Source organism: Stenella coeruleoalba (genome assembly GCF_951394435.1).
Source record: "Stenella coeruleoalba genome assembly, chromosome: 11".
Taxonomy (NCBI): domain Eukaryota; kingdom Metazoa; phylum Chordata; class Mammalia; order Artiodactyla; family Delphinidae; genus Stenella; species Stenella coeruleoalba.
This window is the reverse complement of record NC_137157.1, coordinates 94,410,796-94,435,841: the sequence shown is the minus strand read 5'-3', so window position 1 is coordinate 94,435,841 and position 25,046 is coordinate 94,410,796. Positions and strand designations below refer to the sequence as shown.

The window sequence follows — 25,046 nt, the reverse complement described above, 5'->3', positions numbered from 1 at the left end:
GTAAGTTAGACATGGCCTTATGCTCCTTCCTCAACTACTGGGCTGACTCAACGGGGGACAAATGACATCATGGAGAGTGCACCTCCTTAGGGTGTGGAAAATCCAGGAAGAGCTGCTGCCTGACTTCTGATCTGGGGCTTCTGAGAACAGCAAGCCCACTGAAGCTCTTCGTGTCAGGAGGCAAGGCAAGGACAAGCGAGATGGTAGCTTTGATACAGGAAAGAAGAGCATCCCTTCCCCTCCTTCCACCCCTTACACACACCAGCTTTCCAAGGCAGATCTCAAGGAGTGCACAAGAATTCCAGACTTTGCACAGATTCCTGTGGGGATTTATTTGGACTCAAGATTTTGAGATGACAAAATGTTGCCATGTTTTAAGTGTTTAAAATAAATTTCAGAAGATCCTCTTAAGCATTTCATTTCACATCTTTCCCTTAGTAATCAATCTAACATTTATTATTATTATTATTATTAGACATACTCATCATATCAGAAGCAGAAAAAAGGTCTATTTGTCAAAAATGTAAAGTAACAAAAGTAGGTTTTATTTCCTTAATTTTCTGTTGACAAACCAACTGACAAATTTACTACAAGAATCAGAGGCAAGCAACTCTCGAGAGGCTCTTGGAAGCAAGCTGGCTACTGTTTACAGTTAAATCTGGGGTTTGTATTTAATGTTTTTCTGTAAACTGTAATCTCTCTCCTATTTTGCTGTAATACCTCTTCAGGATTTAATCAGTACTGAGTGATTGTACGTATTAGATACCACGTATTTTATATTTCATTTGTTCTCTTAGAAGAATTAGATTATATATTATCCGAAAAAATAAAACTACAGTGCCCACTAATGTGAGATATTAAGGGGCAGTGGTGGAAATTTTGGATTGTAAGTGTTTAGAATTAACCATTAAAAATTTTAGCATTGGGATTGGAAAAGGAGAGGCTATAGGTGAGATAACAGAGGGACTATTAAGGAAATTAGAACTTTTTTGAGGCTGAAAGAAAAGTCCAGGAACCAAAACAATTTTACCTTTAGAGTAATGCTTCCTAATGCAAAACAAATAAATAATTTCATGAAAATGTAAAATAAACAAAAATACACGGTTAAAATAGTGTAATAAACGACTAAAATAATAAACCACTTAAAATGAAAAATAAAAAGAGAAGCAATAGAATAAGTTTTAGCTAAAGAAAAAAGTCACATAGGTGCTTTCCAATGTCATCAGGCTAGAAATGTTACTGTAGTTTCCTCATAAAACATCTTTTTTTTTTTTAATTGGGGTATAGTTGCTTTACACTGTCGTATTATTTTCTACTGTACAATGAAGTGAATCAGCTATATGTATACATATATCCTTTCCCTCTTGGATCTCCCTCCCACCTCCCCCACATCCCACCCATCTAGGTCACCACAGAGCACTGAGCTCCCTGCATTATACAGCATGTTCCCACTATCTGTTTTACACATGGTAGTGTATATATGTCAATCCCCATCTCCCAGTTCATCCCACCCCCCATTCCTCCCCGCCATGTCCACATGTCTGTTCTCTATGTCTGCATCTCTATTCCTACCCTACAAATAGGTTCATCTGTACCATTTTTCTAGATTCCACGTATATGCGACAATATTTGTTTTTCTCTTTCTGACTCACTTCACTCTGTATGACAGACTCTAGGTCCATCCATGTCTCCACAAATGACCCAGTTTCATTTCTTTTTATGGCTGAGTAATATTCCATTGTCTATATGCACCACATCTCCTTTATCCATTCATCTGTCAATGGCCACTTAGGTTGCTTCTATATCCTGGCTGTTGTAAATAGTGCTGCAGTGAACATTGGGATGCATGTGTCTTTTTGAATTATGGTTTTCTGGGTATATGACCAATAGTGGGATTGCTGGGTCATATGGTGGTTCTATTGTTAGTTTTTTAAGGAACCTCCATACTGCTCTCCATAGTGGCTGTACCAACTTACGTTCCCACCAACAGTGCAAGAAGGTTCCCTCTCGTCCACACCCTCTCCAGCATTTATTGTTTGTAGATTTTTTGATGATGGCCACTCTGACCAGTGTGAGGTGATACATCAACACTCTTTGACATAAATCACAGCAAGATCTTTTTTGACCCATTTGCTAGAATAATGGAAATAAAACCAAAAATAAACAAATGGGACCTAATTAAACTTAAAAGCTTTTGCACAGCAAAGGAAACTATAAACGAGATGAAAAGACAACCTTCAGAATGGGAGAAAATATCTGCAAATGAAGCAACTGACAAGGGATTAATCTCCAAAATATGCAAACAGCTCATGAAGCTCAATATTAAAAAAACAAACAACCCAATCAAAAAATGGGCGGGAGACCTAAATAGACATTTTTCCAAAGAAGACATACAGATGGCCAAGAGGCACATGAAAAGACGCTCAACATCACTAATTATTAGAGAAATGCAGATCAAAACTCCATAAAACATCTTGATTGAAACCGACAAGTTTGAAAATAATAGCTAAATAAAAGACAAAGCAAATCGTATCTCCTTCCACTGAATGCATGTCTGGTGGTGAGAGGTTTCCAAACAGATATAGCAGCTCCACCTACATGAAAAATGGCTGACAGACACTTTATTTTCGCCTCATTTCCTGCTCCACTGTTTACAGCCTCAGGGTTGTGTTAAATTGAACAGTTATCCCTAAACTGTGTATGCTGTCTATCGGAGGAAGACAGCAACTCCATTATTGCATTTGATAGCAGCCTTTGTAGAGGCCAGGGCTAGAAGGGGCTGGGGAGAGGGGAAAGGGGAAATGTATCTGGGTATCGAAGGAAGTTTGATGACATCCTGATGTGTAACAAAATGCCTGCATCTGAAGGTGGATTTGAGTTTTGTTATGCTGCAATATTTCACAGGATTATAGAAACAAGCAGTGGGACTGTTAAGCACAGCAGATTCAGCCAAGATCAGTGCTCTTCAAACAATTTTAACTGTGACTGCAGTAAGAAATGCAGTTAACATACATACACGTGTATGTACATACAACGGGAAACAGTGATAGCTGAGCAATATTTCAACAGTTATGTGCAATGCGCACTGACATTGCTAGCTGGGATTTCCTAAACTGATTTCAAGATCTGTTCAGAGGTTGGAATCCCCAGTTTGAAAAACACCGCCCTAGATGAAAGATTGTGGGAGGAAAGCACTGGGAATTGAGATAAGTACTAATGACCACAAATAGACCTATAGGCATAGGTCTTGGAAAAGTATTCAACCCACCTATGTGTATATCAAGTGAACATAACCAAGGGAAATCTACAAGCCTTTTAGCAAGTGAGTCTGGAAAGATTGCTGTTTGTTTGAGGATAAAGATGCAAAAAAAATGGAAATACAAAAAAAATCGAAATATCAAGAAAAAATGACCAGAAAATTTAAGACTCAGAGGAAGAGCTTAAAAGTTTTTAAAAATAATTTACTAGATAAATCAGACAGAAATTTAAACTTAAAACTTCATCACCAACAAGAATCAATACAACAATTACTCAAGTGCATGTTTATTTATAAAGTGGAATACAATAGAAAAGAAGATAAGAGAAATGAATATATTCAAATATACTGAGCTGAAATAACATCATTAAAATTATCAAATATTACTTTAAAATTAAAAGTTGATAAATCTGGTTCAAGGTAGAACTACTGACATAGATAATAAGTATGAGTTAAGACCAAAATGATAATGAGGTTAAAGGAATTTGAAAAGAAATGGTTTTGATGTTCAGAGAAAGATGATCCCAAATAAATGTAACCTGTGTCTTCCACAGCATCCTAACGAATGGAAAAAGTATTATTAGGAATATAGATGTCACACTTTGCTTTTAAACTGATCCTTCTCAAACTCTTCCAAAAAATTGCAGAGGAAGGAACACTCCCAAACTCATTCTATGAGGCCACCATCACCCTGATACCAAACCTGACAAAGATACTACAAAAAAAGAAAATTACAGACCAATATTACTGGTGAATATAGATGCAAAAATCCTCAACAAAATACTAGCAAACAGAACCCAGCAACATATTAAAAGGATCATACACCATGATAAAGTGAGATTTATCCCAGGGATGCAAGGATTCTTCAATATATGCAAATCAATTAATGTGATACATCATATTAACAAATTGAAGGATAAAAACCATATGATCATCTCAATAGATGCAGAAAAAGCTTTTGACAAAATTCAACACCATTTATGATAAAAACTCAACAGAAAGTACGCATAGAGGGAACATACTTCAACATAATAAAGGCCATATATGACAAATCCAGAGCAAACATCATTCTCAATGGTGAAAAACTGAAGGCATGTTCTCTAAGATCAGGAACAAGACAAGGATGTCCACTCTTGCCACTATTGTTCAACGTAGTTTTGGAAGTCCTAGCCACAGCAATCAGAGAAGAAAAAGAAAAAAAAGAATACAAATTGGAGAAGAAGAATAAAACTCACTGTTTGCAGATGACATGGTACTATACATAGAGAATCCTAAAGATGCCACGAGAAAACTTCTAGAGCTAATCAGTGAATTCGGTAAAGCTACAAGGTACAAAATTAACACACAGAAATCTCTTGCATTCCTATACACTAACAGATCAGAAAGAAAAATTAAGGAAAAAATCCCATTTATCATTGCAACAAAATGAATAAAATACCTAGGAATAAACCTACCTGAGGAGGTAAAAACCTGTACTCAGAAAACTATAAGACACTGATGAAAGAAATCAAAGATGACACAAACAGATAGAGAGATATACCATGTTCTTGGATTGGAAGAATGAATATTGTGAAAATGACTATACTATCCAAAGCAATCTACAGATTCAATGCAATCCCTATCAAATTACCAATGGCATTTTTTACAGAACTAGAACAAAAAAATTTACAATCTGTATGGAGACAAAGAAGACCCCGAATAGACCAAGCAATCTTGAGGGGAAAAATAATGGAGCTGGAGAAATCAGGCTCCCTGACTTCAGACTATACTGCAAAGCTACAGTAATCAAGACAGTATGGTACTGGCAGAAAAACAGAAATATAGATCAATGGAACAGGATAGAAAGCCCAGAGATAAACCCACGCACATATGGTCACCTTATCTTTGACAAAGGAGGCAAAAATGTACAATGGAGAAAAGACAGCCTCTTCAATAAGTGGCACTGGGAAAACTAGACAGCTACATATAAAAGAATGAAATTAGAACACTCCTTAACACCACATACAAAAATAAACTCAAAATGGATTAAAGATCTAAATGTAAGACCGGACACTATAAAACTCTTAGAGGAAAACATAGGAAGAACAGTCTTTGACATAAATCACAGCAAGATCTTTTTTGACCTGCCTCTTAGAGTAATGGAAATAAAAACAAAAATAAACAAATGAAACTTCAAAGCTTTTGCACAGCAAAGGAGACCATAAGCAAGACAAAAAACAATGCTCAGAATGGGAGAAAATGTTTGCAAACGAATCAACAGACAAAGGATTAATCTCCAAAATATATAAACAGCTCATGCAGCTCAATATTAGAAAAACAAACAAGCCAATCAAAAAATGGGCAGAAGACCTAAATAGACATTTCTCCAGAGAAGACATACGGATGGCCAAGAGGCACATGAAAAGCTGCTGGGCATCAGTAATTATTAGAGAAATGCAAATCAAAACTACAATGAGGTATCACCTCACACTGGTTAGAAGGGCATCATCAGAAAAATCTACAGACAGCAAATGCTGGAGAGGGTGTGGAGAAAAGGAAACCCTCTTGCACTGTTGGTGGGAATGTAAATTGATACAGCCACTATGGGGAACAGTATGGAGGTTAGTTGAAAAACTAAAACAGAACTACCATATGACTCAGCCATCCCACTACTGGCCATATAACCGGAAAACCATAATTCAAAAAGATGTATGTACCCCAATGTTCACTGCAGCACTATTTACAATAGCCAGGTCATGGAAACAACCTAAATGCCCATCAACAGATGAATGGATTAAGAAGATATGGTACATATATACAATGGAATATTACTCAGCCATAGAAAGGAACGAAATTGGGTCATTTGTAGAGACGTGGATGGACCTAGAGAATGTCATACAGAGTGAAGTAAGTCAGAAAGAGAAAAACAAATATCATATATTAATGCATATATGTGGAACCTAGAAAAATGGTACAGATGAACCAGTTTGCAGCGCAGAAATAGAGACACAGATGTAGAGAACAAACATGGGCACCAAGGGTTGAAAGCGGGGGTGGGGGTGGGGTTGGTGGTGTGAATTGGGAGATTGGGATTGACATATATACACTAATATGTATAAAACAGATAACTAATAAGAACATGCTGTATAAAAAATAAGTAAATTAAATTAAATTTAAAAAAGTAAACCACCTTCCCCATGACACCTGTAGCAGACAGAGCCAAGGCTCTTCCCAGATTCCTTCCATACTTTCACTAGTTCTTCGCACCCACCCCCAGCTTCACCGTGCTTTGCTTCTAAGTTTGCATCTGTGAACTTTTTCAGAGGTCTGTCTTGGGCTCCTTGACAAGTTCCTAGGGGTTTACCTCTGCCTTGGGTGTTGTCCATCACCAGCGACTCCCTGGTGCTGGAGTATGAAAGCTTAGCTTCCTTTCCTAAAAGTGGGACAAACTCTGAAGTGTAATTGATGCTACGGATCTTCCTGCCAGATCAGGCTGAAGTTAAGGCTTTGTCCAAAATCAGTTGCCCCCTTGCCTGGCTTCTTCCCTTCTATGCCCTTCTTTCCCCAACTCCTTTTTTTTTTTGGTGTCTTCTGGAGGCACTTTCTTAATAACTCACTGGTTCATTTTTTCCTGTCTCAGGATCAGATTTTGGGGAAAGTCACCTAAGAGAATACCTCCCTTGATAACTAAAATATGAAGCAACCATAATGCTTTTGTTCATTCATTACGTTAATTAACTTATTCACTCGTTATATAATATTATTCACTCATTACATAATATTTTTCACTCATATAATTCACCCAGTCACTCATTATTACCCAGAACATAACAAGTTTTTTATTATATTGATTTTTTTCAACCTTATTAAAATATGAAGTTTCTACCGGATACATTACTACATCATTCACTATTGATTTGAAAGACGGGGATTTCCATGGAATCATGAATAAATGTTTTTAATAATGTCAAATAGTTTAAGTAAGTTTTAAATTTTATTATAAATAGTTTAATATAAAATAAACATACTCGTTAAAGAAAATTAAGGGAAAGACTCCTAAGATGAAAACAAGTTAGCTATAAACAAATTATAGAAATATCCTAAAACAGTGCATGGCTTGTGTGCTTGAAATCTGTGTATATATTTTCCAAGTAAACTCTCCTTATTGATTCTCCACTTTTTTCCTTCTTTTAAAACTTTACACAGGCTACAATAGGTGTTTTAGAATGTCAACGCCCTGGGAAATACTTCAGATAGTACATAATACTAGATCACACACTGTTAAGTTTTATAACTATTTTTTCAATCAGAGGACACCCTTATTATAAGAAATATGCTTTTGAAAATCTCAATTTAAAACTCATTTAATTCATACTTATCTTGTTAAAAGATGACATGTGTTTTTGTGTACTATTAAGTATAGTCCCCATGTGGCCAGAGCATCACTAACTTATAGTATACTCAGTTTGCTAACTTTAAAACTATGAAAATGGAAATATTTTTGTCGGTTTAAAAATATGAGGAGATATTTTCATTAAAGTTATACACACAGAGATTTTTTAAAATATATGTATTTTCCCATCACACTCTTTCAAAATCACCTAATTCAATTTTGTATGTCATAGATATTTCTAGTAAAATAATGACCAGATAGCACAAAATTATCAAAATAGGACAAAAAACTTCTTTCTTTATGGGATGACAGCAACTGTCAGTATAAACATAATACTCTTTTCTAGCCAGAGGACGTGCTATCCTTTACTCTGGTTAGTAAAGGTAACTGCAAATAACCTCCACTTCTAATGCAATGAAGTTTAGAGGTTTGTTTTAGGAGCTTAAAACATCTTTCAAATTTTTGATGAAAAACTTTTTTCTCTATTCAGGTTCCCAATCTCTTTACAGATTTACCTGTGAGTAAATCTTTCAAGAAAGAAAATTGCTTATTGTCTTAAATTTTGTGTTCCAACAAGGATAAACACTTTAAACCAATGCAATGAAACTCCTACTGTAGAATTACAGGACTCAAGGACTATTACTGGTGATTTTCTTATGGGAGTGACCTCCTGCAACCTGAAATCATGCGAGGTAAAAATCTACTCCCAATTTCTTAAGGCCTGCTTCGTTGTCACTGCCTATAAGCTAGCAGGCAAATAAATGGTTATCCTGTCCTTGTTCTTGATCTCTGAGTTAAATTTCATTGTTTGCTTTTTCTTTGGTCTTGGCAAATTTGGCAGACGTGATGACAACACTCAAACTAGGTCAGACTAGGTTCTGGAATAGCATTAATTCCAAATGTAGGATATTTCTGTGCAGGATAAATACCAAATGTGAAGCTGGAACACATAAAGTCAAAAAATGCATCTGGATAATTTATGGGTCCTCTCTTTAAAATAATCTAAATAGCTAACTTTGCATCAATTTAGCCATCAATAACTTCCCATAAAATGTTTAGCCTGGATTGATGCTGTATCTTTTGTAATTTCTCAGAGGGCCAGAGAGAGATGAAGGTCTAGATATCAAACTGCAGATCCTAGTCACATACGAAGCTACAACAATCTAAATGTGCTTTGCAATTTTAACACAATGCAATAGTTAATATCACAATATACTTTGTTTTCAAAAGCAACATGACACTGGGTAAGCTAAGAATATTTGAAGCATTATATCTCAAACACTAAAGGTCAATTTTTTGGAAAACTGTATATCCTCCATTGTGTAAGATTCATTATTCATCTTTTGTGCTACATTATAACCCAGCGTCTTAGGCCCTCTACTAGAAAATAGATGGGATGAGGAAACAGAAACTCATTTTTATGTTTCTGGGCTGTTGGAAGTAGGCAGAGGTTGAAAAGAATCAACCTTTTCAACCTCTGCCTTCTTCAGCTCTTAGCAAGAATCCCAGAAATCTTCCAATTTTGTCCCTAGCCTTATTTCTTGAAATATTTCCTATCAGGAAAGGAAGCATATTATCAGTTAATAATGTCAGCTGCTAAGGATAATCTTCTTCAGCCTGTTTTCATCATTGTATAATCCTCCCCGCCCCCCCGGTCTACAGAAAATAGCTCTTCAGCTCCATAGCCCAGGCTCTTCTGTAACTCTTTTATTCACTTGAACTTGTTTTCCTCCCTTCTGGTTTTTTTTTCTTCACTGCAAGTAAGTCTATCCAATTCTCGTCTTAAGGCACGATTTTGAATTAATTCTACCTCTGTGCTTTTTCATGCAGCATTCATCTCATCAGAAATGTCTTCTTTTGACTGTAGTAATCTGTGCCTAAGAACTTCTTCTAGACCAAGAAGATGAGAAAAGACTTCTCAGCTTATTTCCATGCCATGCTGATCATTCTATCACTGGGCAATTCTTTAAGCGCTAGAGTTCTCTTACCTGTTCTTGATACTCTTTTTTTGTTTTGTTTTTGGGGTTTTTTTTTTTGCGGTACGCGGGCCTCTCACTGTTGTGGCCTCTCCCGTTGCGGAGCACAGACTCCGGACACGCAGGCTCAGTGGCCATGGCTCACTGGCCCAGCCGCTCCGCGGCATGTGGGATCTTCCCGGACCGGGGCACGAACCCGTGTCCCCTGCATCGGCAGGCGGACTCCCAACCACTGCGCCACCAGGGAAGCCCTGTTCTTGATACTCTTTATTGCTGTTTTACTTATAATTCAACTGTCAGCTTATAAATTTGTATACGCTGTCACTTAGTGATTCCAAAACTTGATTATTATTCCAATCAACCAAGGAACGCTTTAAAAATACAGTTTCCAAGGCTCCCCACCCCAGACTTATTGAAACTAAATCTCTAGCTTTTATGCTACATAATCTATATTTTCAAATCCCTTTGTTGAGTATGATTGACATGCAGAATGCCATGTATTTAATGTTCAGAAGACAAGTATATATCTATGGGGAAAAAAATTGAAATGTTTCATGATTTTGTGTATTCTCCTTATATAGGGGGCATGCTAATCTTCTCTGTATCATTCTAATTTTAGTGTATGTGCTGCTGAAGTGAACACTTCAATCTATATTTTTATTTTATATTTCAAGCAAACTTTGTAATGGATTTTAAACGACCGATTTGCTAGGCATGTATTGTGTACCATCAATTTAGATATCCTATAAATTATATTAGTTGAGTTTAATGAAATTTAGATGCACTCACCTTTCTGTCCAGGCTTGTAGATGGGCATCTGTCTGAAAAAGACCATGTTTTCTTGGGGCCTGATTGCTACCAGTCTTCTCTCTTCCTGACTGAGCGTTGCTCCTTTAGCAGAGAATGTAATGAAAGCCAGTGTGGCCTGAGGAAACTAGGGGGCAAATAAATACAAGATTACTGTCTGTTTTATCAAAAAATCCCTCCCTTGGGCTTCCCTGGTGGCGCAGTGGTTGAGAGTCTGCCTGCCGATGCAGGGGACGCGTGTTCGTGCCCCGGTCCGGGAAGACCCCACATGCCGCGGAGCGGCTGGGCCCGTGAGCCATGGCCGCTGAGCCTGTGCGTCCGGAGCCTGTGCTCCGCAACGGGAGAGGCCACAACAGTGAGAGGCCCGCGTACCGCAAAAAAAAAAAAAAAAAAAAATCCCTCCCACTATGCGTTGGCATCACTAAAAGTTTTTTTGTTTGTTTGTTTGTTTTGGTTTTTTTGTATGATATATTTTTGCATGCCAAATATATTCCGAATATTCCAAATTAAGAGAAAATAAGTAACCCCGGACCTCAAATTTTTAATGTAATGAAGATAAGAAAAATAAAGATAATAACCAACACCATTTATTATTGTTGGAATTACCCTTTATTGCTCCAAATAGTTTATGAATGTAGCAAGGTACATAAAGTGACACTTATTCATTAATTTATTCAGCAAGGGAAACTGCCACCTTGAAGCTATTCTTAGACTGTTCCCTTGAAATGGAGACAGAAAGTCACCTATGTAAACATAAGGCAAGCTGACACCCACTGCTGCTGAGCAAGAATGCAACACAATGTTCACTAGTTGCTTTTTTCTTACTTCCTCCCTCCCCCCATTACTTTTTTTGAGGTTGCACCTCTTTTTATTCCTTGATAAACAGAGCTCAGGGAAGTGGTGCAGCAATTTGCTTTAGAAACTTAAGAGGACTTCTGGGAGATAAAGAAACCACCTTCCTGTTCACAGTTAGGGAAACTTGTTGAAATGGATTTGTGTGGACTTAAGTAAGCCTTCATCAAGGTCTAGTGATCTGTAAAATAAAGGTCTCCTGGCAGAACACCGAAGTATTACTTTTTTTTTTTTGCATTGCATTCTATTTTTTCCTTTTCCAAGAATATTGCCAAGTATTTTGTGTTACTTTATCCCTAGGAATTTGACTCAATACGAAACACTTGAAGACGATCTCATGCTTGCTGTGATTACATCGCATATCACAAAGAAATCTTCCGCTGAGCTCTTCTCTAATATGCCCTTTTACTGTAAATGGCAGGAAATCCATTCCACACTACCAATAGACCAACTCTTTTTTTCCCCTAAAATGCAAATTAACTATACATGTCCTCTTTAAAAACTTTTGAATGGTCCATAATTACCTACAGGATAAATCCCAAACTCATTAGTAAGTTTCTTCTTAAGAAAGTTCTTAAGGTTTCCAACTTTAGCATCCACCACTTCCCCACAGACACTTTTTGTCTTTTTTCCATTGAAAACATTAGCATTTTCTTACGTGAGCCACACACGTATATACGTGTGTTAGATGTATATACCTGTGCTAAATACTCTGCCTAGAATGTCTCTCTCCATCATGACCTTTCTGCCAGGAATATACCTCCTGCTTCATGATTCACTTCAAACTTTCATGAATACGCAGATGAAATTACTTTGTGCAGCTTTGAACTCCCGTAACTTAGGCACATATCTTTATTACAGAATTTCACGTTCCACTATAATTGTTTGTTTTGATGTTATACCTGCACTAAGCTGTGAGGATCTTAAAAGCACTGCTGGTATGTTTTATTATGGTTAACTTCCAATGGCTGGAATATTATAGGCCCTTAATGAATGCTAATGGTATTTGAAATCTTTAATAAATGCAAGCGTCTTTTGAATCCAGTCTGGCTTTCAGCCAATTTATGATGTGTTTGAACTAACCACTTTTTCTTCAGTTTTATTGAGATATAATTATTAACACTGTATAAGTTTAAGGTGTACAACACAATGTTGACATACATATTGTGGAATGAGTACCACAATAAGTTTAGCTAGCATCTATCATCTGATATAAATACAAAAAATAAGAAAAGGTTTTTTCTTTGTGATGAGAACTCTTAGGATTTATTCTCTGAACTTTCAAATATACCGCACAACAGTGTTAACTGTAGTCATCATGTTGAATATTACATCCCTAGTATTACATCCCTTATAACTGGAAGCTTGTACTTTTTGACCACCTTCATCCAATTTACCTCCCCCGACTCCTGCCTCTGGTAACTACAAATCCAATCTCTTTTTCTATGAATTTGGCATTTTTGTGTTTGTTTTTAGATTTCACATATAAGTGAAATCATACGGTATTCATCTTTCTCTGTCTGACTTTTTTTCAGTTAGCATAATAATGTCCTCAAAGTCCATCCATTTTGTCACAAATGACATGGTTTCTTTCTTTTTTTGGCTGAAAAATGTTCCATTGTATGTATAAACCACAAAGAATGAAGTACTCTTGATCTCCAAACTTTTAAAGCAGAAACCCATTTCTTGGGGCGCTTTCTGTCCAAGAATCAGACACTGTTTTTTTGATGCAGAAAGATGCAACTTTCCAACCAATAATACCTTCTGCTGGGTCCCACTGTTGCACATTCCAGGTAATTAAAAGGAGTAAAGCTAAACATCATCTGATATTCAGAGTGTGGTCAACTTAATGAGGTATTATTTTGGTTTTTTTTTCTGTTTAACATCTTTATTGGACTATAATTGCTTTACAATGGTGTGTTAGTTTCTGCTTTACAGGGAGATATGTTCCCATATCTCTTCCCTCTTGCGTCTCCCTCCCTCCCACCCTCCCTATCCCACCCCTCTAGGTGGTCACAAAGCACCGAGCTGATCTCCCTGTGGTCACAAAGCACCGAGCTGATCTCCCTGTGCTATGCGGCTGCTTCCCACTAGCTATCTACCTTATGTTTGGTAGTGTATATATGTCCATGCCTCTCTCTCGCTTTGTCACACCTTCCCCTTCCCCCTCCCCATATCCTCAAGTCCATTCTCTAGTAGGTCTCTGTCTTTATTCCTGTCTTACCCCTAGGTTCTTCATGACATTTTTTTCCCTTAAATTCCATACATATGTGTTAGCATACGGTATTTGTCTCTCTCTTTCTGACTGACTTCACTCTGTATGACATACTCTAGGTCTATCCACCTCATGACTAACAGCTCAATTTCGTTTCTTTTTATGGCTGAGTAATATTCCATTGTATATATGTGCCACATCTTCTCTATCCATTCATTCGATGATGGACACTTAGGTTGTTTCCATCTCTGGGCTATTGTAAATAGAGCTGCAATGAACATTTTGGTACATGACTCTTTTTGAATTATGGTTTTCTCAGGGTATATGCCCAGTAGTGGGATTGCTGGGTCATATGGTACTTCTATTTTTAGTTTTTTAAGGAACCTCCATACTGTTCTCCACAGTGGCTGTATCAATTTACATTCCCACCAACAGTGCAAGAGGGTTCCCTTTTCTCCACACCCTCTCCAGCATTTATTGTTTCTAGATTTTTTGATGATGGCCATTCTGACTGGTGTGAGATGATATCTCATTGTAGTTTTGATTTGCATTTCTCTAATGATTAGTGATGTTGAACATTCTTTCATGTGTTTGTTGGCAGTCTGTATATCTTCTTTGGAGAAATGTCTATTTAGGTCTTCTGCCCATTTTTGGATTGGGTTGTTTGTTTTTTTGTTATTAAGCTGCATGAGCTGCTTGTAAATTTTGGAGATTAATCCTTTGTCAGTTGCTTCATTTGCAAATATTTTCTCCCATTCTGAGGGTTGTCTTTTTGTCTTCTTTATGGTTTCCTTTGCTGTGCAAAAGCTTTTAAGTTTCATTAGGTCCCATTTGTTTACTTTTGTTTTTATTTCCATTTCTCTAGGAGGTGGGTCAAAAAGGACCTTGCTGTGATTTATGTCATAGAGTGTTCTGCCTATGTTTTCCTCTAAGAGTTTGATAGTTTCTGGCCTTACATTTAGGTCTTTAATCCATTTTGAGCTTATTTTTGTGTATGGTGTTAGGGAGTGATCTAATCTCATACTTTTACATGTAGCTGTCCAGTTTTCCCAGCACCACTTATTGAATAGGCTGTCCTTTCTCCACTGTACATTTCTGCCTCCTTTGTCAAAGATAAGGTGACCATATGTGCGTGGGTTTATCTCTGGGCTTTCTATCCTGTTCCATTGATCTATATTTCTGTTTTTGTGCCAGTACCATACTGTCTTGATTACTGTAGCTTTGTAGTATAGTCCGAAGTCAGGGAGCCTGATTCCTCCAGCTCCATTTTTTGTTCTCAAGATTGCTTTGGCTATTCGGGGTCTTTTGTGTTTCCATACAAATTGTGAAATTTTTTGTTCTAGTTCCGTGAAAATTGCCAGTGGTAGTTTGATAGGGATTGCATTGAATCTGTAGATTGCTTTGGGTAGTACAGTCATTTTCACAATGTTGATTCTTCCAATCCAAGAACATGGTATATCTCTCCATCTATTTGTATCATCTTTAATTTCTTTCATCAGTGTCTTATAATTTTCTGCATACAGGTCTTTTGTCTCCTTAGGTAGGTTTATTCCTAGATATTTTATTCTTTTTGTTGCAATGGTAAATGGGAGTGTTTTCTTGATTTCACTTTCAGATTTTTCATCATTAGTGTATAGGAATGCCAGAGATTTCTGTGCATTAATTTTGTATCCTGCTACTTTACCAAATTCATTGATTAGCTCTAGTAGTTTTCTGGTAGCATCTTTAGGATTCTCTATGTATAGTATCATGTCATCTGCAAACAGTGACAGCTTTACTTCTTCTTTTCTGATTTGGATTCCTTTTATTTCCTTTTCTTCTCTGATTGCTGTGGTTAAAACTTCCAAAACTATGTTGAATAAGAGTGGTGAGAGTGGGCAACCTTGTCTTGTCCCTGATCTTAGTGGAAATGGTTTCAGTTTTTCACCATTGAGGACAATGTCGGCTGTGGCTTTGTCATATATGGCCTTTATTATGTTGAGGAAAATCCCCTCTATGCCTACTTTCTGCAGGGTTTTTATCATAAATGGGTGTTGAATTTTGTCGAAAGCTTTCTCTGCATCTATTGAGATGATCATATGGTTTTTCTCCTTCAATTTGTTAATATGGTGTATCACGTTGATTGATTTGCGTATACTGAAGAATCCTTGCATTCCTGGAATAAACCCCACTTGATCATGGTGTATGATCCGTTTAATGTGCTGTTGGATTCTGTTTGCTAGTATTTTGTTGAGGATTTTCGCATCTATGTTCATCAGTGATATTGGCCTGTAGTTTTCTTTCTTTGTGATATCCTTGTCTGGTTTTGGTATCAGGGTGATGGTGGCCTCGTAGAATGAGTTTGGGAGTATTCCTCCCTCTGCTATATTTTGGAAGAGTTTGAGAAGGATAGGTGTTAGCTCTTCTCTAAATGTTTGATAGAATTCGCCTGTGAAGCCATCTGGTCCTGGGCTTTTGTTTGTTGGAAGATTTCAATCACAGTTTCAATTTCAGTGCTTGTAATTGGTCTGTTCATATTTTCTATTTCTTCCTGATTCAGTTTTGGCAGGTTGTGCATTTCTAAGAATTTGTCCATTTCTTCCAGGTTGTCCATTTTATTGGCATAGAGGTGCTTGTAGTAATCTCTCATGATCTTTTGTATTTCTGCAGTGTCAGTTGTTACTTCTCCTTTTTCATTTCTAATTCTATTGATTTGAGTCTTCTCCCTTTTTTTCTTGATGAGTCTGGCTAATGGTTTATCAATTTTGTTTATCTTCTCAAAGAACCAGCTTCTAGTTTTATTGAACTTTGCTATCGTTTCCTTCATTTATTTCTGATCTGATTTTTATGATTTCTTTCCTTCTGCTAACTTTGGGTTCTTTTTGTTCTTCTTTCTCTAATTGCTTTAGGTGCAAGGTTAGGTTGTTTATTTGAGATGCTTCCTGTTTCTTAAGGTAGGATTGTATTGCTATAAACTTCCCTCTTAGAACTGCTTTTGCTGCATTCCATAGATTTTGGGTCGTCGTGTCTCCATTGTCACTTGTTTCTAGGTATTTTTTGATATCCTCTTTGATTTCTTCAGTGATCACTTCGTTATTAAGTAGTGTATTGTTTAGCCTCCATGTGTTTCTATTTTTTACAGATCTTTTCCTGTAATTGATATCTAGTCTCATAGCGTTGTGGTCGGAAAAGATACTTGATACAATTTCAATTTTCTTAAATTTACCAATGCTTGATTTGTGACCCAAGATATGATCTATCCTAGAGAATGTTCCATGAGCACTTGATAAGAAAGTGTATTCTGTTGTTTTTGGATGGAATGTCCTATAAATATCAATTAAATCCTTCTTGTTTAATGTATCATTTAAAGCTTGTGTTTCCTTGGTGAAAGTGGGGTGTTAAAGTCCCCTACTATGAATGTGTTACTGTTGATTTCCCCTTTTATGGCTGTTAGTATTTGCCTTATGTATTGAGGTGCTCCTATGTTGGGTGCATAAATATTTACAATTGTTATATCTTCTTCCTGGATCGATCCTTTGATCATTATGTAGTGTCCTTCTTTGTCTCTTCTAATAGTATTTATTTTAATGTCTATTTTGTCTGATATGAGAATTGCTACTCCAGCTTTCTTTTGGTTTTCATTTGCATGAAATATCTTTTTCCATCCCCTTACTTTCAGTCTGTGTCTCTAGGTCTGAAGTGGGTCTCTTGTAGACAGCAAATATATGGGTCTTGTTTTTGTATCCATTCAGCCAATATGTGTCTTTTGGTGGGAGCATTTAGTCCATTTACATTTAAGGTAATTATTGATATGTATGTTCCTATTCCCATTTTCTTAATTGTTTTGGGTTCGTTATTGTAGGTCTTTCCCTTCTCTTGTGTTTCTTGCCTAGAGAAGTTCCTTTAGCAGTTGTTGTAAAGCTGGTTTGGTGGTGCTGAACTCTCTCAGCTTTTGCTTGTCTGTAAAGGTTTTAATTTCTCCATCAAATCTGAATGAGATCCTTGCTGGGTAGAGTAATCTTGGTTGTAGGTTTTTCTCCTTCATCACTTTAAATATGTCCTGCCAGTCCCTTCTGGCTTGCAGAGTTTCTGCTGAAAGATCAGCTGTTAACCTTATGGGGATTCCCTTGTGTGTTATTTGTTGTTTTTCCCTTGCTGCTTTTAATATGTTTTCTTTGTATTTAATTTTTGACAGTTTGATTAATATGTGTCTTGGCGTGTTTCTCCTTGAATTTATCCTGTATGGGACTCTTTGTGCTTCCTGGACTTGATTAACTATTTCCTTTCCCATATTAGGGAAGTTTTCAACTATAATCTCTTCAAATATTTTCAGTCCCTTTCTTTTTCTCTTCTTCTTCTGGAACCCCTATAATTCGAATGTTGGTGTGTTTAATGTTGTCCCAGAGGCCTCTGAGACAGTCCTCAGTTCTTTTCATTCTTTTGTCTTTATTCTGCTCTGCAGTAGTTATTTCCACTATTTTATCTTCCAGGTCACTTATCCGTTTTTCTGCCTCAGTTATTCTGCTATTGATCCTATCTAGAGTAATTTTCATTTCATTTATTGTGTTGTTCATCATCGTTTTTTTCATCTTTAGTTCTTCTAGGTCCTTGTTAAATGTTTCCTGCATTTTGTCTATTCTATTTCCAAGATTTTGGATCATCTTTACTATCATTATTCTGAATTCTTTTTCAGGTAGACTGCCTATTTCCTCTTCATTTGTTTAGGTCTGGTGGGTTTTTACCTTGCTCCTTCACTTGCTGTGTGTTTTTCTGTCTTCTCATTTTGCTTACCTTACTGTGTTTGGAGTCTCCTTTTTGCAGGCTGCAGGTTCGTAGTTCCCATTGTTTTTGGTGTCTGTCCCCAGTGGCTAAGGTTGGTTCAGTGGGTTCTGTAGGCTTCCTGGTGGAGGGCACTAATGCCTGTGTTGTGGTGGATGAGGCTGGATCTTGTCTTTCTGGTGGGCAGGTCCACGTCTGGTGGTGTGTTTTGGGGTGTCTGTGGACTTATTATGATTTTAGGCAGCCTCTCTGCTAATGGGTGGGGTTCTGTTCCTGTCTTGCTAGTTGTTTCGCATAGGATGTCCAGCACTGTAGCTTGCTGGTTGTTGAGTGAAGCTGGGTGCTAGTGTTGAGATGGAGATCTCTGGGAGATTTTCGCCATTTGATACTACGTAGAGCTGGGACGTCTCTTGTGGACCAGTGTCCTGAAGTTGGCTCTCCCACCTCAGATGCACAGCACTGACTCCTGGCTGCAGCACCAAGAGCCTTTCATCCACACGGCTCAGAATAAAAGGGAGAAAAAGTAGAAAGAAAGAATTAGTAGAAGTAGAAAGAAAAAAAGGAGGGAGGGAGGGAGGGAGGAAGGAAGGAAGGAGGGAAGGAAGGAAAAAAGAAAGAAAAGATAAAGTAAAATAAAGATAAAATATAATAAAGTTATTAAAATAAAATATAATTATTAAGAGAGAAAAAAAAACGGATTGATAGAACCCTAGGACAAATGGTGGAAGCAAAGCTATACAGACAAAATCTCACACAGAAGCATATACATACACACTCACAAAAAGAGGAAAAGGGGAAAAAATCATAAATCTTGCTCTGAGTCCCCCTCCTCAATTTGGGATGATTCGTTGTCTATTCAGGTATTCCACAGATGCAGGTACATCAAGTTGATTGTGGAGCTTTAATCCGCTGCTCCTGAGGCTGCTGGGAGAGATTTCTCTTTCTCTTCTTTGTTCTCACAGCTCCAAGGGGCTCAGCTTTGAATTTGGAGCAGCCTCTGCGTGTAGGTCGCCAGAGGGCGTCTGTTCTTCGCTCAGACAGGACTGGGTTAAAGGAGCAGCTGCCTCGGGGCCTCTGGCTCAGTCAGGCTGGGGCGAGGGAGGGGTACGGAGTCCGGGGCGAGCCTGCGGCGGCAGAGGCCGGCGTGACGTTGCACCAGCCTGAGGCGCGCCGTGCGTTCTCCCGGGGAAGTTGTCCCTGGATCCCGGGACCCGGCAGTGGCGGGCTGCACAGGCTCCCGGAAGGGGGTTGTGGAGAGTGACCTGTGCTCGCACACAGGCTTCTTGGTGGCGGCAGCAGCAGCCTTAGCGTCTCATGCCTGTCTCTGGGGTCCGCGCTGTTAGCCGCGGCTCGCGGCCGTCTCTGGAGCTCCTTTAAGCGGCGCCCTGAATCCCCTCTCCTCGCGCACCAGGAAACAAAGAGGCAAGAAAAAGTCTCTTGCCTCTTCGGCAGCTCCAGACTCTCCCGCACTCCCTCCCGGCTAACCGTGGCGCACTAACCCCTTCAGGCTGTGTTCACGCCGCCAACCTCAGTCCTCTCCCTGCTCCGACAGAAGCCCGAGCCGCAGCTCCCAGCCCCGCCCGCCCCGGCGGGTGAGCAGACAAGCCTCTCGGGCTGGCGAGTGCCGGTCGGCACGATCCTCTGTGCGGGAATCTCCCCGCTTTGCCCTCCGCACCCCTGTTGCTGTGCTCTCCCCCGCGGCCCCGAAGCTCCCCCCCCTCCGCCACCCGCAGTCTCCACCCGCGAAGGGGCTTCCTAGTGTGTGGAAACTTTTCCTCCTTCACAGCTCCCTCCCAGAGGTGCAGGTCCCGTCCCTATTCTTTTGTCTCTGTTTATTCTTTTTTCTTTTGCCCTACCCAGGTACGTGGGGAGGGGGGGGGGTTCTCGCCTTTTGGGAGGTCTGAGGTCTTCTGCCAGCGCTCAGTAGGTGCTCTGCAGGAGTTGCTCCACGTGGAGATGTATTTCTGGTCTATCTGTGGGGAGGAAGGCGATCTCCGCGTCCTACTCCTCCGCCATCTTCCCAGAAGCCCCCGGTATTTTTTTTTTCTTGTATTTTCACCCAGTCCTTTTTAAAAAGACAGCCTCGTACTGTATACTTCTTCACCACGAAGGTTTTGGCCAAATCTAAAGAAAATTGTCTCTATCACTTGACTATCTAATACTTTAACTAATACTTCTCTACATCACAGATGAGAAACAATTTCAGATCGGTGATCACTTACGTTATCCCTTATGAAAAGCAACACCAAATTCTACTTCTCTCCATGTTTTTCCTTTACTGGTTCTATGAAGTTTCTTTGCCCCTTTGTCATAACACTCACTCAAAGGTGTGACCCTAAAATAATCACTTAATATTTGAAGAATATTCAAATAGTCAGTTATGTATTTACATTTAGAACATCTTTGTTAACCAAGATGCAGAACGTAAATCACAGCAGCAGTGGGCATATCTGGAAGTCAAATGTTTTCTAAGACTTTAGTAACATGTTACAATTTGGAAGTCTAAATCTAACATCAACAACAGGAAATTTAACGGAAGGAATTTAAAAAACACAAATTAGTTGCTGTACATGTTTAAATTTGTTGAGTGGGAGAAGAAACTTGCATAACACTCCTTTTAAATAAGGTGAATTGAGTTTATATTTACACACAAACATGTAATCTGATTTATCTAATTAGGTGGAGATAATCATAATTAAATATTTGAATACATACTCCTCTGATAAATATATATATATACTACTTTAAGTTCACAAAATTGACTCACCCATATGAGAATTCTCTAGATTGTCAATTAGCAAGTAAAATTTGTTGTATCTACTCTTAGAATTTTCTATCTGGGGTGCATGTTTGGAATTTATTTTGGTTTATTTTTTCTTTCCATGGAATTGTAATACTTAGAGAATGATTCTCTTAATATTATTTACACTTGCTTCTGATTGTAATTCAGTTGCATCTGACTGAGAGTGATCGTGCTGATTGCTGTGAGGTGTCCCCATAGGACTTCCAAAGTGGATTTTGCACAATAGACATCGTGTGTGTGTACGTGTGTGTGTGCATTTGTGTATCTCCTTAACACACCCTCAAAATTTGGAAAAGTCATCTAGCTTTTTACATGTTAAATTTAAATGAGAAATAAATAGTATTAACGACAGAAATATATATGTACACAAGAACACAGACATACATGTTTTTTAGGGTAAATCCTATGAATATGAATGTTATTTCCATAGAGAATGCAGAACAATTGTTTCTGATTCTGTTCATTGCATGAGGAATTCCCCTTCTAAGGTGGGAAAAGATTTTGCCATTTACTAGAAAGGAAGGATTTCATTAGTAAAGTTAGGGGTGTGGAGAAAGTGGATAAAAGGATGGCTTGGGTTTTCCATCAGGCAAAATTGGTGTAACACTTCCAGCATATGGAAACCTCCCCCCCACCCTTTTCGATTCACATAAACACCAGCGTACATTTCCTCATCTTGTAAAGCAGAGATATATTTCATCATGAAGTATAAAAGTGTAATGTTGGGATAAGGCCTCCTAACAGTTACTAGTAAGAAGAGGTCCAAACAAAATCTAAATTAATGTACTTAATTTCAAAATCATTGCTCTAGTCAAAAATGCAGTTCGGATGCCTTTTATGGAAAATGTTTTCAAAATATATCACCACTTCCCTTTATGAAATTAAAAAAAACAAGTCCAGTAACTATCAAGCTGAAATATAAATAAGACATAAATCAAAGTCTCTGTATCTTGTGAATATATTAGAGTAATATTTTTGTGCTTTGATTTCCAGTTAATATTCACACATTTAATATATAGAGACATTTTATATCCAGATAATTTTGTCTACAGAGAAAAATGATTGAAGACTATATAGGCAATGTATACTCTTAAAAAGTAAATAGGTAATACTTACTGGTGAAAAGTAAAAATAAAAGAGAGAAAAAAATAAATTGTTTCCAGTCTTGTAAAAAAATATCCCAAGTTCCAAAGTCAAGTTTGGAGTATAACTTTTGTTCTGTCCTATATCCTTCTCATCTTTCAGGCTTCACTTTCTTTAAGGTATGGTTTCTTAGGTAGTATTTATAATTTTTAATATTAAGAAGATAGAAAATTTCTGGAAAGAACCCTAATCATTTTGCAACCTTTGGTGATAATCACTTTGATGATAGAGATATTGCTTTGCACAACATTCAGTGTTATGCAATTGTTTCCTCTTGGATAAAGGCTAAAGGGCAAAGGGAAAATGTGCCTGGAATTGATCATGGGTTGTGTAATGAATGAGAGCGTGTCCTTCCCTCTGTGGAACATGTTCTTACGAGAATTCTACCCACAACCCCAGCAGGAAGACACATCCTGCAGCAACTGGTAAGCAATGCGCCTCTGTCTTCTCCCTTCAAACCCCTCTTTGTGTGAACATCCACAGGAGTATGTACCTGCGTGGGGCTCTGGAGCAAGCTCACAGTGTTCTCTTTGGAATTACCTTTACCTAAAAGAATAAGGTTTCTGTAAACTTGTTTTGATTTTGGCATCAAAGTTGTCACAGCAAGTTATAAAAATTTCCAGAATCTTTTTGCCAGCAGAGGCCGACTTACTCTTCCAGGCGGAGTGAGGTTGGGAACGAACGCACCCTGCTGGGAAAGCACTGCAGCAAATGCCACCCCTTTGCATCAAAAGTTATAATTTTGTTGTAGCCAAAGGAACTACATTTACTCACCCTGTATTTTAAATATTAGTATATTAAGAATGTAGTTTGTGTGTAGAATTTTCCTTCCTTTCCCTGCATGGAACCTCACCGCCTGTTTTTCGATTCTGGTTCTATGACTTACCAGACTAATGGCCTCGGAGGAGGCACGTAAATTCCCTGTGCTTCTCTTTCTTTGTCTATGAATGGAAATCATTATAATAGCAATGATTTATAAGTTTATTGTGGGGATTAAATAAATTAATATACTTAAAGTGATTAGCACAGTGCCTGACACGTAGAAAACATTGGATATGTCCCTTTTGAGATGGAATATTACACACACACACACACACACACACACACACACACACAGCCCAAAGTCCCAGTCATGGAGAGCATTACTGTGAGCAATGGATGATCGTGTCAGCCAGGCATCTGTACTGGCCCCTCTCCAAATGATTTCCCAGGATTAGTAATTAGAAAGAACTTTAAAAAGGAGATATCGTGGGCTCTATGTGAAGATAAGATAGGAAAACAGAAGCAAGGAATTGGGGAAAAAAATGAACGATAAAGAAAACTTTACCAGCTGTAAGTAAAAGAATGCCTAACTAACAGAGATTTTAAAATACCAAACATTTATTATCTCACTTAGCACAAATTCTGAGGAAGGTAGCACCAGCATTAGCTCAGCAGCTCACCAATGCCATCCAGAAGTTTCTCCCATTCTTTCTGCTCTACTTCTTTCATATATCAGTATTATTTGTCTTTTTGGCCACAAAAAGCACCAAATATTATTTTCTTCCCAACAATATCCCAATATGGAAGAAAAGGAGTCAGTAAGAAAAGAATATTTTGCTCCTGAATCTCTCTCTCTCTCTGTCACCCTCTCTACCAGGGAGCAAAATCCCTCTGGGTGCTGTACCAGGAGACACACACCTGTGTAGGTCCTTCGCGAGATTTGGTTTATATTTTCTCATTGTTAGACCAAAGTAGTGATCTGGGGTGTGTCCTTTAGAAATTTCCCTCCAAGGCTGAAGTACTTGAAACCCCAGTTGCCGGGAATCTTGGTGGCTGCTGGCTCTGATGAATTCAGCTCCGAGAATTGCCCTCAGTATCAGAAAGACTTTTCACCCAAGTTCCCTCCTCTTCCTTAGAGGCCTGAGCCATGGCCGCTGAGCCTGCGCTCCGCAACAGGAGAGGCCACAACAGTGAGAGGCATCACGGGGCCCAGCCGCTCCGCGGCATGTGGGATCTTCCCGGACCGGGGCACGAACCCGTGTCCCCTGCGTCGGCAGGGGGACTCTCAACACTGCGCCACCAGGGAAGCCCCTCCCACCACTATATTTTTTATCACCCATGGCACCACCTATGATTTCTCCTTCATATTGAATTGTATTTGAAATTGATGATGCAGTATTTGTCTTCTCTACTTAAATATAACCTTCATGAGGGAAGAAACTGAAAATCTATATTTTCTTTTGATTGTATTTTCTGTACCTAGGACCATATAACATATGGTAGTTGCTCAATAAACATTTTTTAACGAATAAATTATATTATGGCAGAACTGACCAAGCATCATTTATTTAATTAATAATTGTGAATTTTATTTATTTTTTTTAATAATTACTTTACCTTCTTTGATGAGAATAGGTTTAGGGAGCCAAAAAGAGAAGCAGGGAGACCACTAAGAAGGCTGTAAGGGAAATACACATCCAGGTAATGGTAGCTTTGTACTAGGATGGTAGCTGGGAAGATTGAATGAAGAGGAGATATTTAGAATATGTTATGAAAGTGAAGTAGCCTGGAGTTGCTGTGAAGAATGAAAGAAATTGAGGAATGAAGAACGAATCCTTTATTTTTGCTAGTGCTATTGAATGAATAGTTAAAACAATTTCTGAGATGGAGTGTGAATGAGCAGAGAATTAAGAGTTCTACTTTACACATGTTGTGTATAAAATACAAATGCTTTTTTTTTTTTTCCAGATATAATGTACAGATGTCAAGTAGGCAATTGGATAAACTGGTCTGGAGTACAGGGGAAGGATGGGAGCTGAAGATATACATTTGTAAAATGTGCGCCTCACTGGCATATAGTTAATATTCATATCAAATATTGG

At 38.2% G+C, this 25,046-nt stretch overlaps 1 protein-coding gene across 3 annotated transcripts in view; it reads right to left on the bottom strand.

Moving 5' to 3' along the window:
• LOC307194971 (pregnancy zone protein-like) overlaps window positions 1–20,332 on the bottom strand; it is a 69,357-nt gene extending 49,025 nt beyond the window's left edge. For 2 of the 3 annotated variants that reach the window (XM_079938511.1, XM_079938512.1), the window contains exons 1-2: window positions 20,125–20,332; window positions 10,394–10,538 (exon numbers count right to left, since the gene is read on the bottom strand). The gene's annotated coding sequence lies outside the window, so the exon portion shown is untranslated. Of the gene's footprint in view, window positions 1–1,976; window positions 2,021–10,393; window positions 10,539–20,124 lie in introns of those variants that run through there. The other variant, XM_079938513.1, reaches the window with a different exon arrangement.
• Between the last annotated feature and the right edge of the window lie 4,714 nt (window positions 20,333–25,046).